The 18,363-nt window shown below is 36.4% G+C and overlaps 1 protein-coding gene across 4 annotated transcripts in view; it reads left to right on the forward strand.

Annotated features, from left to right (window-relative positions):
• The window catches only part of Lrrtm4 (leucine rich repeat transmembrane neuronal 4), a 790,914-nt gene that overhangs the window by 766,237 nt on the left and 6,314 nt on the right, over window positions 1-18,363 (forward strand). The window lies entirely within an intron of this gene.

Consider the following 18,363-nt stretch of genomic DNA (forward strand, 5'->3'; position numbering starts at 1 on the left):
CATAGCATTCCGTGTAACTGTAGCTCCATTTAGCGGAATAATAGGAATGGGTTTTCCCTGAGAACCTATGACCTAGCTACAGGTTCTTGATTATACTTAACACACACTAGTCAATCATTTACCCATCTTATAACATATTATGAAGAAAAGTATTGCAAATTCATCTTTAACTTAGAATTAGTGGTAGAGAAAAAGTCACAGTGGTGGTTGTCAGTTTGATAAAATTGGGAAGGGGAATCTCTCTGAAGCAATTGCCATATAATGTGTTATTATATGTCTAGGGGACTTCTTCTTGACTGTTAATTCAGAAAAATGACACAGTCCAATGTGAATGGTGCCATCCCTGATGAGGTGGTGCTAGGCTATATGAGAAAGGTAATTGAGCAGGTAGGGTTAGCAGGCCAATAAATAGCATTCCTTAATGATCTATGCCTCAGTTCCTGCCTCCGAGTTCAATTCTGGGATATTATTGTCACTTGGATTGTGACGGATTGTCACTTGAAAGTTTAGAGAAAATAAACACTTTCGCCCCTCATTTTTGTTATCCAGAGTTTTGTCACAGCAATATAGAAGCAAACTTGAACAGAAAACAAACACCAAACATGTTTTCCAAATAAGCAGTGAACACGTGTCCTGGATTACCATCGAGAATGTGATTAGTGGCAGAGGAATCCCAAAGGTGTCAAATTATCTGCTTTGATTTTCCCAGCCAGAGCTCACTGTCACAGAATTTATTTTACAGGAAGTTATCTGAAGCCACCTATTAATTATTGAACATAGTTTATGTTATAAATTATATCATTGTAATTTGATACTTTCTTTTGCCAAATTCTTTTTAATGAATATTTTATGTATTTACATTTCAAATGTTATCTCCCTTTCCCCCTCTTCTATCTACTCTCCCCCTGCTTCTGTGAAGATATTCCCACTCCCACCTTCCCAGTCGCACCTCAACACTCTTTCCCAAGCCTTCACAGGACCAAGGGCTTCCCCTCTTACTGATGCCAGACAATGCCATCCTTTGGCAACATAGGCTCCTGGAGCTATGAGCCCCTCCATGTATTCTCTTTAGTTGGCGATTTAGTCCCTGGGAGCTCTGGGGGATCTGGTTGGTTGATATTGTTGTTCATCCTATGGAGTTGCAAACCCCTTCAGCTCCTTCAGTCCTTTCTCTAACTCTTTCACTGGGGTTCCCATGCCCAGTCTGATGGTTAGCTGCAAGCATCCACCTCTGTATTTGGCAGGTTCTGGCACAGCTTCTCAGAAAACAGCTATATCAGGCTCCTGTCAGCTTGCAGTTCTTGGCATTCATCTTAAAGTCTGGATTTGGTGACTGTAAATGGGATGGATCCCCAGGTGGGTCAGTCTCTGCATGGCTATTCCTTCTGTCTCTGCTCTACACTTTGTCTCTCTGTTTCCTCCTGTGAATATTTTGTGCCCCCTTCTAAGGACTGAAGCTCCCACACTTTGGTCTCCCTTCTTCTTGGCTTCATGTGGCCTGCCAATTGTATCTTGAGTATTCTGGGCTTTTGGGCTAATATCCATTTATCAGTGAGTGCATACCATGTGTGTTCTTTTGTGATTTAGTTACCTCACTCAGGATATTTTCTAGTTCCATCACTGTTTTTAATAACTCACTAGTATTCCATTGTGTAGATGTACCACATTTTCTGAATGCATTCCTCTGTTGAAGGGCATCTGGGTTCTTTCCAGCTTCTGGCTATTTTAAATAGAGTTGCTATGAACATAGTGGAGCATGTGTCCTTGTTATATGTTGGAGTATTTTTTGAGTGTATGCTCAGGAGTGGTATAGCTGAATCCTCAGGTAGTACTCTGTCCAATTTTCTGAGGAAACTTCAGACTGATTTCTAGAGTGGTTGTACCAGCTTCCAGTCCTACCAACAATGGAGGAGTGTTCCTCTCTCTCCACATCCTCACCAGCATCTGCTGTCACCTGAGTTTTTGACCTTAGTCATTCTGTCTGGTATGAGGTGGAATCTCAGGTTTGTTTTGACTTGTATTTCCCTGGTGACTAAGGATGTTGAACATTTCCTTAGGTGCTTCTCAGTCATTCGATATTCCTCAGTTGAGAATTCTTTGCTTAGTTCTACACTCCATTTTTTAAAATAGAGCTATTTTATTCTCTGGAGTCTAACTTTTTGAGTTCTTTGTATATATTATATATTAACCCTCTAGTGGATTTAGGATTGGTAAAGATCTTTTCCCAATCTCTTGGTTGCTGTTTGTCCTATTGACAGTGTCCTTCGCTTTTATGAGATCCCATTTGTTGATTCTTGATCTTAGAGCATGCGCCATTGGTGTTCTATTTAAGATATTTTCCACTGTGTTTGAGGCTCTTCCCCACTTTCTATTCTCTTAGTTTCAGTGTATCCGGTTTCATGTGGAGGTACAAGATCTACTTGGACTTGAGCTTTGTACAAGCAGATAAGAATGTATTAATTTGCATTCTTCTACATGCTGACCTCCAGTTGAACCAGCACCATTTGTTGAAAATGTTTTTGGACTGGATGATTTTAGCTCCTTCTTCAAAGATCAAGTGACCACAGATGTGTGGGTTCATTTCTGGGTCTTCAATTCTATTCCATTGATCGACCTGCCTATCTCTGTACCAATACTATGTAGTTTTTTTTTTTTTTTTTTATCATGATTGCTCTGTAATACAGCTTGAGGTCAGCAATGTTGATTCCTCTAGAAGTCCTTTTATTTTAAGAATAGTTCTCACTATTCTGGGTTTTTTGTTATTCCAAATGAATTTGAGAATTGCTTTTCCCAATTCTATGGGTTGGAATTTTGATGGAATTACATTGAATCTCTAGATTGCTTTGGGCAAAGTGGCCATTTTTACTGTATTAATCCTGCCAATCCATGACCATGGGAGATTTTTCCATCTTCTGAGATCTTCTTCAATTCTTTTCTTTAGATACTTGAAGTTCTTGTCATACAGATATTTCATTTGTTTGGTTAGAGTCACACTGAAGTATTTCCCTAATTTCTTTCTCAGTCTGTTTACCCTTTGAGTTGAGGAAGACTACTGATTCGTTTGAGTTAATTTTATACCCAGCCACTTTGCTGAAATTGTATATCAAGTTTAGGAGTTCACTAGTGGAATTTTAGGGATCACTTAAGTATACTATCATATCATTTCCAAACGCCAAATTCTTCTAATAGTTCATTTTATTATATAAGTTCTTCCACAATTTTAACCATAGGAGAAAAATCAGGGTCTAACTATTTGAAAAAATCTGTCTGTTGTTAAAAATAACTGCTAATTATTCATGCAGGAAGTTCTTATCCCTGAGTTTCATTCAGATTATTCAGAGCAGATGCCAATGTCAACACAAGATAAGAATTTTCAATTACATGATTGGGGTTCCTCCTTTGATAGCCTAAGCAGCAAGTTGTCTTTAGAGGACACATATGGAAATAATTTATTATGTAAACTATCAGTAATTCGAATGTTGAGATAGCTATATTACAACAAAGAGCTGTGAACATTGCCTTTAGGGAACTTGGATGGGATAGAATAAAATTTAAGTCCCAAATTACTGTAGTATATCTCAGAGAGCAATCTGCTGCTGAGTTTTCCATGAGCCTACCTGTGAATTCGTTCTGTACATAATAACTTATTTTATAATTAATGTATTCAAGATATCTGGGACCAACACAGTTTTTCTGTGTGGTACATTTACTTCTCTATTTTAACAGTATTGCACTTTGTGGAACTGAATTTACAAAACTTAACACAGAAATATGGTCCTAAATAAATAAATGGCTGGCTTGTTGTATTGCAGTATTTTTTATGAATCATTTCAGATGTGTAATAATGATATTAACATGATAATAGGAAGCCATCCATGTGTGATATATAGATACTATTACATTCAGCATCCAAAAACCAGCACTGTCCAATAATAAACACAATTTAAATGAATGAAAGATCACAGAGCTTCTCACTCTGAAAACATGTTAATTATTCATTTCAGGTTGTTATGTGGAGAAAGGCCTAAATATCAGCGTAATCTCATTGCTCAATAAGAACTTGAAGACCAAGAGATCTCAGCTGCTCCCACAGCTGCCCCCTGCTGCCTACACGCTGGCATCACAGGCTCTAACCCTCTGGAACCATAAGCTCAAATAAAGTGTCCTTCTATTACAAAAGAAAGAAAGAAAAAAAAAAGAAAAGACAGAGAGAGCATCCTATGTCTGCTTTATTTATTTTAGTGTGAAAACGGTAATATAGGACCTAAACTTTTCATTGATCAAATATGTAACATTTTATGCTATCCCATAATAATTTTCAAAGGCTGCATAGAGTCATACAATAGTTAATTGCTATATTATTTGTTTCTATGAAAGGAATAATGAACTAAAGAAACTACATTATTTTTAATTCATTAATGAACAATACCTCTGTATTTTTTGGTAGAGCTGTAGTCAAAATTGTAGTTAGAACTAAACATTAAATTCTGAGAATAGCCCATGACTTGAGGAATTGTTTTAACTCAAAGGGTCCACTGTATTTGAAATTAATTTCCCAAAGCAGTCGTTTACATTTCCCACTTTTCAAAGAAAGGAAATTCACATAGCAACTCTGTTTAAAAATGCAAACTCTGTGTTAACTGCCTAGTCACACAGCTCAGATTGCAACAAGCCTTTCTTCAGTAGTCTCATCAGGTGAGTTCACACGTTCATTTTCTTCATCTCACTGTGAAATCACCCTTATGAAACACTGCAGTTAAAATTCCGAAGTCTATTCATTTGGCTTCTACTTAATCAAGTTGGCTACGTACTTGATTTCTGATTAACAAGGTGTTTGCACACACACCCTCTGTGAGTCTCCTTTCCACTCCTCAGAGCGATGTCTGCACACCTCCTATTTATTTTTACCAGACAACTCCTCATCTCTAATCTGAGCCCTTCACTGTGTTTGATATCACAGCTTTGCACCACAAAGTATCTGCTGCCTCTTCCTCCTAGATCCATGGGGTCCCAGCATAGCTTCTCTGTTTTTCTGTTTCCTTTCACTTCACCAAGTCTTAAACTGTGGAAAATGGGTCCTCAGCCAACTATTGTCTACTTTGTATCTCCTACACAGGGAGACATATAGCTAAGTAAATATTGTATCACTGTGGAAAGTAAAAAGATAGGCAGAAATAAATCTGCTGTATTTTATGCCTGTTTTCAGTATATATGTTCAATGACTGATTAACCAAATGGCTATAATTCCCTTTTAATTTAGTAAATTATATTAAAATTTCTTATTATATAATTATTCTTTTGGAAATTTATTTTATGATTTTTGCCCTAGCTGGTTAAAATCATTTTCCTTTGTTAAAACTTAAAATGATTCTATAATTTATTTATTTTATGCTGGTAGGATATAAATTATTCCCCAATTTTTTTGTAAATAGATGATTCTCTGATCAGTTTTGTACATAAAATATAATGTAACTAAACAAGTATATGCATAAAGTGATTTATGATAAAAACTTTGAAAGATACATTTAACGATCCATAATCAATAGAAAGCTTAAATATTTTTTATCCATAATTTGTTTTAGGATCATCTGTACATCCTTTAAATTGTCTCTCTAATAACAATTTAAGGTTTCCTAAGTTATCTGAAAAATATGATGGGATTATAATTGTAAAATTTATTATCTTTAAATGAGCTATAATTATCTTAAACCAAAGATGAATTTGATATTAATGGAATTCAGGAAATATGGAGCTATTTTATATTTAGTAAACAAAATATACTACATAGGGACTAAAACGCCCATATCTTTATTCATAATTAAAATAAAGTATTGTTGGACATTTCATTATTTTTCCAAAATACTTCATATATGTATACATATATGTTGAATACACTACATTATATAATGTTTTTCGGGTATGCAGGTGTGTATGTTCATGTGTGTTACAAAAGGCACATCTTTAGGAACTTTAAACTTTTATGGTTTTTATTGTTTCTTTGCTTTGAATCTACTTTGGTTGTACTTACCATGTTTTATTCCAATTCAACTTTTGGAATGAAATCTCGTTTCCCAAGTGGGACAATCTGGAAATGTCTAAATGACTCAAAAGTCAGCTTAAACTGAATCATGTGAATTTGGTCAAAGAAAAAAAATGAACTGGACAAAGAAAAGTCAACACAGATGAGTTTATTAAAGACTATTGCACTAGGGATGGGACAGAGCCAAGAAATCCCTATTTAGGGGGAAGAACAGTTTAAGTCACTGGTATTCGCTAAATAAACAGAGTATTCAGGATCTTGGCCTTCTACAGTGACTGAGAGAAGTGTCATCCCTTGGCAATTACATTTTGCACTGTTCGCTTTCAGATCCTTGAGGAAAGTAGGCCTGTGATATAGTAGGTAGGATTTCTGAGAAAATGTATGTACTTATCAAAGGCAGAGAAAGATTTTAAATTTGCAAGTTTCACAATGGAAACAAGAAATCAAGGGGACACAATCAACTGTAAATATGTTTAAATCCAGCTGAGTGAAATAATAGGTAATTTTGATCAGGTCCATAGCTATTTTATATTTCTTTTACCCATGATTCTCTGTTCACGATCCTTGTCTTTCCTTTCCCCACACAACACTACCAATATTCATTTAGACATTGTCAAGTTTCCTACTGTCTTCAGTCGTCACACTGTCTAATTTTGATGCTGTAAGAGAAAATATTTTGTACTTGAATTATTCTTAGTAGATCAGAGGCTGCGAAGTCAAAACTGATGTCTGGTGCATGTTATGATCTTGGGTCCTAGTTATCCCTTTTGATGGAATGGAATTCATTGAAGTCTCTTCTACAAGGTTGCTGGGTGCCTCCTGCTGTAACTAACCCTCATGGACTCTCAATACTACACTGGTGGTTACCATCTCAACACATAGGAAAGAATACACATTCAGTCTAAAACTCCAGCCTTCTTTATTTTCTTTTAAGCATTTGAATTCTCTTATAGCCAATGTCATGAATTTGACAACTATTTTTTTTTGATAAGATGAGTAAAACTATGGACAAAACTTTTTTTTCTCCAAAAAATCATTTGAGTAAATTTTCAACCAATTATTTACTGCTCAGAAGGAAAAAATGAAAGTGAATCAGATCCTGATGAGGGAGAAATGGATTTAGGATCCCACAGCAAGAGATAAAAGAAGGCATTAATCAGGGTACATGCTAAGAGGAAGATGCCCTGTGTGAGGTCTGACTCACCCCTGTTCTGGATACCACAGCAGGTGCATGGGGAAACAGCCTTAAGCTGAATTACTTTTCAGTGCAACTGGCAGTGATTCAGGAGATCACACACAGTCTTATGTTTCAGGAGAATTCTCTAGCCAATGCTGTTTGAAGTGATAGGCTGAGCTTCAGATCTCCCAAGCAACTGTGTAGTTTTGTTGAGGAAGCAAAGCTTTTAAAGTGATCACACTGGAGTCCTCTGCTCGTGCTGCCTGACTTCCCTCTGTTGCTCATTCTTACAAACAAGGTAATTTTGGTGGAATCTAAATCAGACGAAGTATTTCTGAGTCAGCTACTGTTTCCTGTCTTCAGTCTGACTCCTGTCATATTAGATCTTTCCAAAGAGCTGGTCCAGGGATTCTAACCTCAAATCCTTCCTGTTTCTGTCCTTGATGTTCCTTTACTTTTCTGTGTCTTTTTGTCTGTCTCTCTCTTTCAAATGTTGGCCAGAGCCTAGGTGTGCTTTCTCTGGTAACTTAGGTTTTTTATTCCTCAGTCATGAACCTGCCTCATCTTATTCTACCACGCGGATACTCACAAGCAGCTTTCTCTCTCTTCTTCATCCCATTCTTTGGGTACCTTCCAGTGTTTACAGTTTTTCTGTGAAAGGCTAATAAAATTGTTCTTGAGGTTTCTTAAAAATTTATTCTTAAATTCTGTTGTTAATAAGGCTAAAAACCATATGAGTAAACCTCAATCTCCCAATAGCAGCTGGTACCGCAGGAGAGACTCCCCCAAATTTCTGGTAATAATATTATCACCATAGATATTTTAACATGTTGCTTGTAAACTTAATTATTAGAATTAAAATCTGAATAAGAAATAATACCATGAAGGAACAATAAATATTAAGGTCTAGGTATATCATTGTTGGCATACATCTAACAGCTGCAATGTTTACATTCTACAACTAAACCTTCACATTAAAACAAAACAAAACAAAACAAACAAACAAACAAAAAGCCAAAGTGCTTTCTAACTATTGTATAAATGGGAATCAGTGGTAGTGTGCAATTTGAGCTTTACAGAGTCAAGACTGACTTGGACTCTGGAAGCATACAGCGCAGTGTGAGTTCTTAGTTGACCTAGAAAAGCTCTCTGAGGGACTGCGAAACAATTAGAAATTTAAATGCATGAAAATGGAGACATAATTTATGTAATGTCACATGTTTTGATTGTACTACTGGGGGTAAAAGACCTTCCATGACTTTGTCGGTAGATTTCTTCTGCTAGTACTTTATATACAAAAGACGATATTCTGAATACTGCTTGTTTTTAATAAAATGATCTTAATTTACTTTTTCATTTAAAAATTGACCTCTAAAGTGGGAAATCAACTTTTTCAACTTCAAATATTATTTTTCAAAAATTGAAGCCCGACTTCAAGTATCTATCAAATGAGTTCCAGATTATAGTCCTAGATGTCTGAGGTCACTTAGATGTTTACCTAATATCAATATATACCTATTCTCCAGTGGTCCCGGTTATTGAAAAGTGATAAGCAATATGATAAATGCAGGCCTTAGAGATAGAACTTCATAGCAGCATCACTCCAATTGGTGCTAACAGATATAGTCCATTTTTTCTATGATGTAATGTAAAGGTGCTTAGTGTTCTTGAGTGATAAATTGAGCAATAGGCAGAAAAGCAAAAGTCTATTTACTAATAGACACACTCAAAGCTGGCTCAAGCAAGTATGTATGTAGCTTGGTTTCTAGATTTGTTTTGGAGCTTCCTATTTATAAGTCTAGAAGGAGTTACAACCTGGTCCACAATGACTGCAATGGTGTGAGATACTTACCCATATATATATATGGGTTGATGTGGACAATCTGTGTGTGCTGATCATAGATCCCATAATTTTCATCATATAGATGCACTATCATAGACACATATGAGAAAGTAAGTGATGGATCTTTCCTTTATGGTACAGTTGAAACTTTACATGGACCTAATACCCATTTAAGCCCCCCCAAAAGAAAAGAAAATAGTACCTGATGACAAGTCACCCAAAGCAGGGAGTTTTGGGGGTATTGTCTTTCCAAGAACAGTAGACAATGTATCCCAGGAAGGGCTTCCCAGGATCACTGGGCTATCCTCAAACTTTACTATATCACTGGCAAACAGGTTCTTATAAAGAATTAGGATTTTCTGTGACTTTTAAAAAACAAGAAAATATGAAGTTTAACAAAATAAAGACACCCTAGTCCTAGCACAGTATTCTAATGGAGAGAAGAGTCTATCTTTCATCTAACCACCTTGTGGGAATGTGTTTTCTGCACATTGGGTAACTTCACTGGGTCCTCCTGTCTACCCCACTCTGCAGTTACACCAGTTGGGACTCACACAGAGCCTGTTCAAACATAGATAACTAAGCCTCAAAGCCAGAAATTTTATTCAGTGGGTCTGAGATGGGATCAGATAATTATTTCTCACAGGTTCACAGTGGACCCTGATGCCGCTCATAGGAAATGCCGTTTCTGCAGGCACTGATGCTGTCTCTCCTTTTAGACTGAATGCAATTCTGATCTGGACAGTGTAGACACACAGAGCTCTGTCCTCACATGTAAATACCATTGTCCTCCAGGTAGATGTTTACTCTCAAAGAACTGCTGTATAATGACATGCTCCACAAACTGGAATACAAATAGTGATTTATTTATATTCAGTGGGGTTGGGATGAGGCCTGAGGTTAAACATGTCAGTCAAACTCCTTTGCAAAATGACTGAACTGGGAGATGAATGTGGCGGAAGATGCTGCTGTGGCAGCTTAGCAAACTTGCAGTGTTAGTGAGTTTTGTTTGTGTGCTCTTTTAATTCTGTGTACATGTGCGCATGGGGTGGGGGTACATTTACTATGAGTACAGTGGTCCATGGCAACCAATAGAGAGTAATGGACTCCTTGAGCTGGAGTTATAGGTCATTGTGAGCAACCAGATTTGCAGATTTGGTGCAGGAAAACAAGTAATTCCTCAAAAAGAGCAGTTGAATTTCAATGTTTAAATTATGCTCTAACAATTGCGAATTTTCAACAGAAAAAAAAAGAATGTGTTCACATAAGAACAAAAAGTAAAATAAAAATTATAAAAAAATAGATAACCAGAGTGTGTAAGGAAGAAAAAATTGACTTTATCTTCTGAAGTAATTAATGTCACTTCTCAGAATATATCTGATTGGCAATAAGAAAATTGCCTTAGCACTAGTTCCATCTTTCTTTGTGTTTCTCAGAGTAGATGTAGTCTAAATAAAGAAGAGTAACCATGAAGAATTACTAAACCAAGTAGCATAATAATCCTTCTGATGGTCATATTAGTGAAACTCATCCCATCCCTGTGGTCTGATATTAGAACTCACAATTTATGGACTCTGTGGCTATTGATTGAGATGCTGACTTTGCAGATGATCTGATTCAGTCTACGGCACCCACATGACAACTCATAACCATTTGTAGCTCCAGTTGCAGGGAATTTGATGCCATCTTCTTCCTTTCGTAGGCACTATATGTATTTGGTGCTCAGATATACAAAGTAAATACTTATCTATATATAAATAAGTCTTTAAAAAGTAAAAGTCACTCGATAATTCAATTCCTATCATTATCCAAACTCCCTTTCACACAGGCTTAGTGGAGTGATAGACACATCAAGAGAAACCTTACATGTGTCACATTCATGTAATGTCAGTAGTTTTGCTCCCTTCCATATTCTACAACACACAAACAGAGTATGTGATTACTCTCCTTGAAGTTAGATACTAAAATATGGCAGGCAAGATGAGTCATGTTTTTAGCAAAAGTTTTGAAATGACAGGGAGATCTTTGTTTTTATCCTGCTAGTAGAATATTTGCAGAGAATCTGTCATTGTCATTACAAAGAATATATTTTCTAAATATAAGTATAAAGCCCAAAAGCTCAAATTACTCAAGATGCAATCCACAGACCACAGGAAGCTCAAGAAGAAGGATAACCAAAGTGAGGATGCTCCCACTCCTTCTTGAAAGGGGAAAAATATCCATAGGAGGAGACATGGAAAGTTTAGAGCATAGACTGAAGGAATGGCCATTCAGCGCCTGCCCCACATGTGGCCCATATATAGAGAGCCACCAAAACTAGATAAGATGGATAGAGCTAAAAAAATGCATGCTGAAAGGGACCAGATATAGATCTCTCCTGAGAGACACATCCAGAAAATGTCCAATACAGAGGTCAATGCTAGCAGCAAATCACTGAACTGAGAGCAGGACCCTGTTTAGGGGAATTAGACGAAGGATTAAAAGAGCTGAAGGGGCTTGCAACCCTATAAGAACAACAATGCTAACCAACCAGAGCTTCCAGGGACTAAACCACTACCAAAAGACTACACATGGACTGACCCAGGGCACCAACTGTGTATGTAGCAAAGAATAGCCTTTCGGGGGCACCAGTGGAAGGGGAAGCCCTTGGTCCTGCCAATGTTGGACCTTTAGTACAGAGGAATGTCAGGTTGGGGGGCACTAAGGGAGATAGATGAAGGGAACATCCATATTGGGGAGGAGGTGCGAATTCAGGCTTATGGACAGGAAACAGGGAAAGGGAATAACATTTGAAATGTAAGTAAAAAAATATATCTAATAGAAAAATTAAAAAAAAAAAAACAGAACTTCGTGCAGAATCTATGTAACACCAGCAACCAAGGAGGTCAAAGAAGGAAGATTCTATCTTAAAGCTAGTTGGAGTTATAGCTTTTTTTGTGGCGGGGAGAGTGAGGGGAGGGCATGTATGTATAGATATATAGGTAGATAGATAGTAGATATAGATGATATAGATGTGAGTATAGATATAGATTAGATACATAGAGATAAAGATTAGATAAAGATAGAGATATGATGCAATGGAGATTAGCTGAGTAATACAGTTGTCCAATCCATGGCACTAAAGAAAATATAATAATATGAAAAAATGTTAAAAACTAAAGCCATACTTTGGCTGTGAGAAGATAATACAGAAAGTATATTTTATTTAAAATTATGAACTTATAATCATGAGTGCTTCCAAGAGTATGCTCTGTAATAAATGGTAAACATCACTCTCAGCCATAGAAGTTGGAAATATTTCCCCAGAAGAGAGAATTTTTATACCTTTATAAATAGTATTTAGGGGTTGGGGATTTAGCTCAGCGGTAGAGCGCTTGCCTAGCGAGCGCAAGGCCCTGGGTTCGGTCCCCAGCTCCGGGAAAAAAAAAAGATGAGAGATAAATAGTATTTAAATCTTCCAAAAGAAACTATCAAGTGTATGTATGTCTTTTACATTTACAGGCTCTGAACTCGCATAATGGAAGGACAATATTCATTCTAAAACAACATCTACTTTGTCCATTCCCTTGTAGATCCATTTTGAGTGGTGTCAGCCAAACTAGGCTTTTAATGCTATGTTTTGAAATGCGTGTTTGTTGTGGGGAATTTAAGCAGTTCTCATCCTCAGGGGTTCTACATGTACAACAACCACATTTCTATTCCCCTGCTGTCTCCTTCTTTAGAAAGATAGGCTGACAATTCCTACTGCCAGCATTTCAAAAGTAAATCTTTACATAAACGATATCACTTATTTTTCAAAAGGACTTTCCATTACTTTATAACATGACTATATAATAACCCTGTTCTTATATATTTCTTAAGTATAATTTTCAAGAATCAATTGACTGTACACCATGAGTTCTTTGTGAAATTGACTTGTATTGTCATGTCAAGTTATAGGCGCTTGAAAAAAACTAAGGTTTCAGTGATTTTTATGCCAAACATTTAATTAAATCTTAGAAATAGGCTTAATCAATATTTCATGCAAGCTCTTTGTTCTTGATGAACTGGGCAATGTACTGACTAAAAACTAAACAGAGTTTCAAAGATATTTAGGCCTAGGATACAGGCTAAACTTTTGCTTAAATTGCCAAAATAGGGAGGAGATAAAGAGGCATGAAAGAATGACAGGAAAAGACAAAAATCAAAAGGTAGCAGAAATATCTTTTCTCCCTCATAATGCCAAGCAGAGTGGACCATGACTACCATCTCAATAAATTAAATTACTTTTAAAAATAAAAGAAGTAGATTACAGAAATGTTTAGCTAAAGAAGTTCTTTAGCAGACTGAACATTTACAGACAATTTGCCACCAATGTAAAGTGAATTCACCTACAAATAGCTATTTAGAAAACATGTATACAATGGCAGTTATTAAGTTTACCCAACTGAATTATTCCGACCTTCACCAACTAAGTGCATCACCAAGTACATGGTATCTGGAAGGATAGCAGTACTAAAATACCATCAATGATAAGAACACCAATAGGACCAAGTTAAGGTACTCAAGTTGGCCAGACACTAATCAGTCATAATGAGCCTGATTAAGAATATTTAACATTTCAAAAACATGCTATACAAAAAACAAACAAGGTTTTTAAAGACAGGGTAGCTTATATATGCAAATCTGAATGGAATGCCATTTTAGATAAGGTGGTTAGAGAGAACCTCTCCAGAAACATGACATTTTAACAGAGGATCAAAGGATTAGCATAAGACCATTGGGGATAGGAAGAAAGAAAATGAAAATGTAGTAGAAAAAGACAGCATGCTCTTTCAAAAAAAAAGAAAGAAAGAAAAGAAAAAAGAATGATGAATACCAAGACCTAAGCTTAGGAGAGGCACGAGTTTTGATATAGAAAAGGGGCATATTTTTAACTTCTGCACAAGAAGCCTTGGTGGTGTAAATGTTTATGATTCAATGACCTCTGGACCCAATGACCTCTTTCCCATAATCACCAGAGCTCTCTCCTCTGTGTTCAGAGCTGTCCTAGCACAGGAGCGGGCTCCTGGCATTAAGAGCATCCCTTAAGCCATCCACTCAAAGGTCAGTCAGCTTTGTTCCTGCTATAGCCTGTTTGATCCAGAATGACCTCAGGGGTGACTTTTAAGCTCTCACCTGAAGCTTTCTGTCTGAATTCCAAGTACCAAGGTTGTGTGAGTCCAGCTCTTTATGTGGGAGCCACTGTGAGCTTTATTCTGGGCCAGACCTGGATCTTCACTTGGAAATGCACGGGGCTCACATGCTGGGAACTCTTTTCTCTCTGCTCTTGACTCTCAATATTCATTCTCAGTGAAAGGCAGGGAGGACTAGACTTATCTCACTCATGCAGTTCTTAATAATCTTCTTGAACGAGTCAGCCTCGTTTATTCTTCTTTACAGATCCAGAACTAGATGCCTAGGTTATGAAAAAAAAATGCCCAAACATGCTAAATCATTTATACTTTAAAATGATTATATTATAATGTAACTCATGAACTTTAAATGAAACTCAAAATTCTATGTTCATAAGTATTCTAGCAACCCGTTTGTCTAATAAAACACGAACCAAAAGCAATTTAGGAGAAGAAAAGCTTTCTTTATATTATGCTTCCAGGTTATAGTCAACAGAAGAAAAACAGAAAAACCTAAGTAGGAACGTGAAGTAGAAACCAGGGAATAAGGCTTGGTGGCTCATTTTCTATACTTGGACTCATGCTCAGTCAGCTTTCCTTTACCACTCAGGGCCACTATCCTAGGACACAGTGCTATTTAGAGTGATCTCACCATTCCCACATCAATTAATTACCAAGACAATCCCACCGACATGCTCATAGTCTCCTCGGATCTAATGGATATTCCTCCATTGAGGCTTTCTTCTCTAAGAATTCTAGGCTCTGCCCAGCTGAGAGTTAAAGCTAACCATGCCACTAAGTAATGTTTTATGAGGAACATTAGTTATCCACTCTATTTCACAGTCAAAAGTTAGGTCCGTAGTTAACAATAGATTCTGTGTAAGTTGAAAGACCAAACTCTCACCGAGCCGTGAAAGAGTTCACCAAAGCCGGTGATAAGTATCTGTCATGGGAGTGAATGAATGAACACATAAATAAGTGAGTTATGTGAGTAAATTCACTTTTATATAATTACACCTTAATAGTATATACTTTATGGCACAGATCCAGCCATTACCTTAGACCTGTACATATTTCATTTAAAATATAAAACCAACATTATTTATGTACCATTCTGTTTTGCTGATCTAAAATATAGTCAATCAGAATAAAACATAATTGCATTTTCTAAATGAGCATATTCTATTTTCATAATTAAACTTGCATCTCAACATTTCTCTTATTAGAAACAGCCAGGCTCCTAAAAATTTCTTTTAATGGTTCTGGAATCAAAGCAGTCATTTTATTGTCAGTATGTCTGAATCCTTCTGGGGCTTTGCTACTGCATCTGTTAGTTGGTTCATAAGTTCTACCCTGGGGTTCAAAATTCTGTTTTACAAAACCACCTCCCTTATGAGTTACATTTCAATTGTACATTTGTAGAAGAATTTTTCTCTTTAACTGAATACCCACTGCACATTTAGAGAGGAGACACTGGAGACTCATCTGCTCTATCTCCAAAGGGAAAATGCTACCTTCTAGTTAGTCAAGAAAATGAGTTTAGGGTAATATAAATTATTTAACATAAATCCAAATAAAATATCACCTAAGTTCAATAGATACTAGAGCAAGCTCATTCTCTCATTCAATTCTCTCTCTCTCTCTCTCTCTCTCTCTCTCTCTCTCTCTCTCTCTCTGTGTGTGTGTGTGTGTGTGTGTGTGTGTGTGTGTGTGTGTGTGTGCGCACACATGTAAAAGCTAGAGGTCATCTTCAGGTATCCATGGTCATCACTGACTATGAATTTTGGCTAGACTGTCCTCAGAGATCCTCTTGTCTCAGCCTTCCCAGTTCTGGGAATTCAAATGTGGGACTCCATGCTCAATTTATGGAATTAAACTCATGTCCTCATAACTTTGAGGAAAGTGCTATATGACTTGGCCATTTCTTCAACTCAAACCAAAATCCATTAAACTGGATCTTTTGTATTTGTTGATAAATCTCATCTCTGTTTGGTTACTTCTATGGGGTTTGAATTTTTGCAAGAAGGAAATGGACATCACATAATGATCATAGTCTTCTGTTTGAGGACAAACATCTTCATGTCATTGCAGTTCTGAGAAACCTTACTTTTTTCCTACAAGAATGAAACATTCCTGGTTTAAAGTATCATCATATTTATTTGTCACTCTAATACTTCAGTACTGAAGTCAAATATACTGAAAAAGTATATTTGATTACAATCTACCATTGGGGATACATTATTCTTTCCACATCAGTGACCAGATCTTTGGAAAAGAAGCATCTAAAAATAATGCCAGTTAATGAATCCAGCCTATTATTCTAAAACCTTTATGACTGCTGAAAGCATTGCTAATGTAACACATACCCCAGTTACTGGAGTGAACCCTATCTTCAACCTCTTTTTCTCTCCATTAACTTAAGTTCTGGGACATCTTGGAGCACCACATTCTTGTAAGGAAGCACTAAATTCACAAGTGGTCATTCTATTCTAACATCATGCAACTAACTTGAAAAGGAAAATTCAGACAACAGTGAGTACACAGGTCATATGTTTTCCAACCCTTGAATAAGAAAAAGCAAGAATAAAGGACAAATTGATAGCGTTCATTGGCACTTGCAAACATGTAATATGTGAAGGTCAGATGACAACTTGGATGAACTGATTCTGTCCTTCAACACATGTGACTCTCAGGGATACATGTAAGTCTGTCAGACTCAATATCAAAGGTTTTTAGTCAAGAAACCATCTTGCTGACTTCTAAGGATGGTGGATCTTACATGATGGCATTCTTTTAGCCCACTGAAAAAATGGAAGCACTTTCACCATTACCTCCTTTGTTTTATTTGGAGCCTTTTTGAAACAAACATCACAAAATGTAATTGATGATCTGACAAACTGAATAGATGGCTATGTCACATTCATTATTTAACTTTCCAAACAAAATAGGGAAAGCATAAAATCTTCACCAGGCATTGTTTGAGATGGAAAACTTTCATGAACTAACTTTTTGTGTTTCTGGCTTCACTATTTCTTAATAATTCATGCCATTGTTCTAATGTTTTCATTCTCTCCTGAGCTCCTGAGTTCTTGAAATTCTTTTCTACTATAAGGTACTTCTTAAAAGTGTGTGCGCGCGTGTGTGTGTATGTATGTATGCGTGCACATCTATGTATGAGCATTAAAGCATTCATGGATATATCTCCATATAGCACAAGTATGGACGTTGAAGAACAAGCTCAGGGGTCAGTCTTCATTGCCCACCTTGTTTCAAGCAGGATCCCCCATGTTGTTTGATTCTTGACCTTGAGATGTGTGTATTTTTCCCATCTCTGCAACCCATAGGCTGAAGGGGCAACTAAGTTTCCCTTCTACCCAACTAACTTTAATGGGTTAAGGTTCTTTTATCTTTAATTAATAGTCCTGAAATATAATACCAACTTCCTGAGCTTGTTTACACATACATATTTGATTCTTGGCACATACTATCCTGGTGAAAAGATTAAAGTCAAAGTTATACATTCACTTAGCTATTGCCATTCATTTTAAATCAATTTCTCTTCCAATAAGTGCAATGTCCATCTTCATTAAGCAGTTCAGCTGTATTGAATTCTTCTTTGGATTTATACGATGATACTTTTTAAATGGTCTGAACAGTCCAACACCACCCTTTAATTTTGAAAATTAGAATCCAAATGTCATTCAGGAAATTGAAAATCAACTTTTTATGACTTCAGTGGAAAGAATTCATACTGAAATCTGAACAATGGCCATGAAAAGTTAATAAATAAGACTAATGATAGACTATAGTAATTTAAGAACAATCAGACACTTCAACTACTTATAACTAATGTTTAAAGCTTTGAGAAAAGGAGGAAACAGTATTGGATTCCCATGTTAAAATTCTAAAGTCTCTGACCAAATTTATCAAGGATCCATTTTCATTGCCCTCACACTTACTGCAAAGACACATTCATTTCTCATTTTAAATACAATTATTACTGACATAAAGTTTTAGAATAAGAGTCAATATTCAGGTTTTGAAGCTCAACACAACCCTCTGTAATTTACCCTTTCCTCCCAACACATAAAGTATTCCCTTTCCCAAACTTCTGTCATTGAGTTACTAATACAGCAGACCCTCACAATTC

The sequence above is a fragment of the Rattus norvegicus genome, chromosome 4 (assembly GCF_036323735.1).
Source record: "Rattus norvegicus strain BN/NHsdMcwi chromosome 4, GRCr8, whole genome shotgun sequence".
Taxonomy (NCBI): Eukaryota; Metazoa; Chordata; class Mammalia; order Rodentia; family Muridae; genus Rattus; species Rattus norvegicus.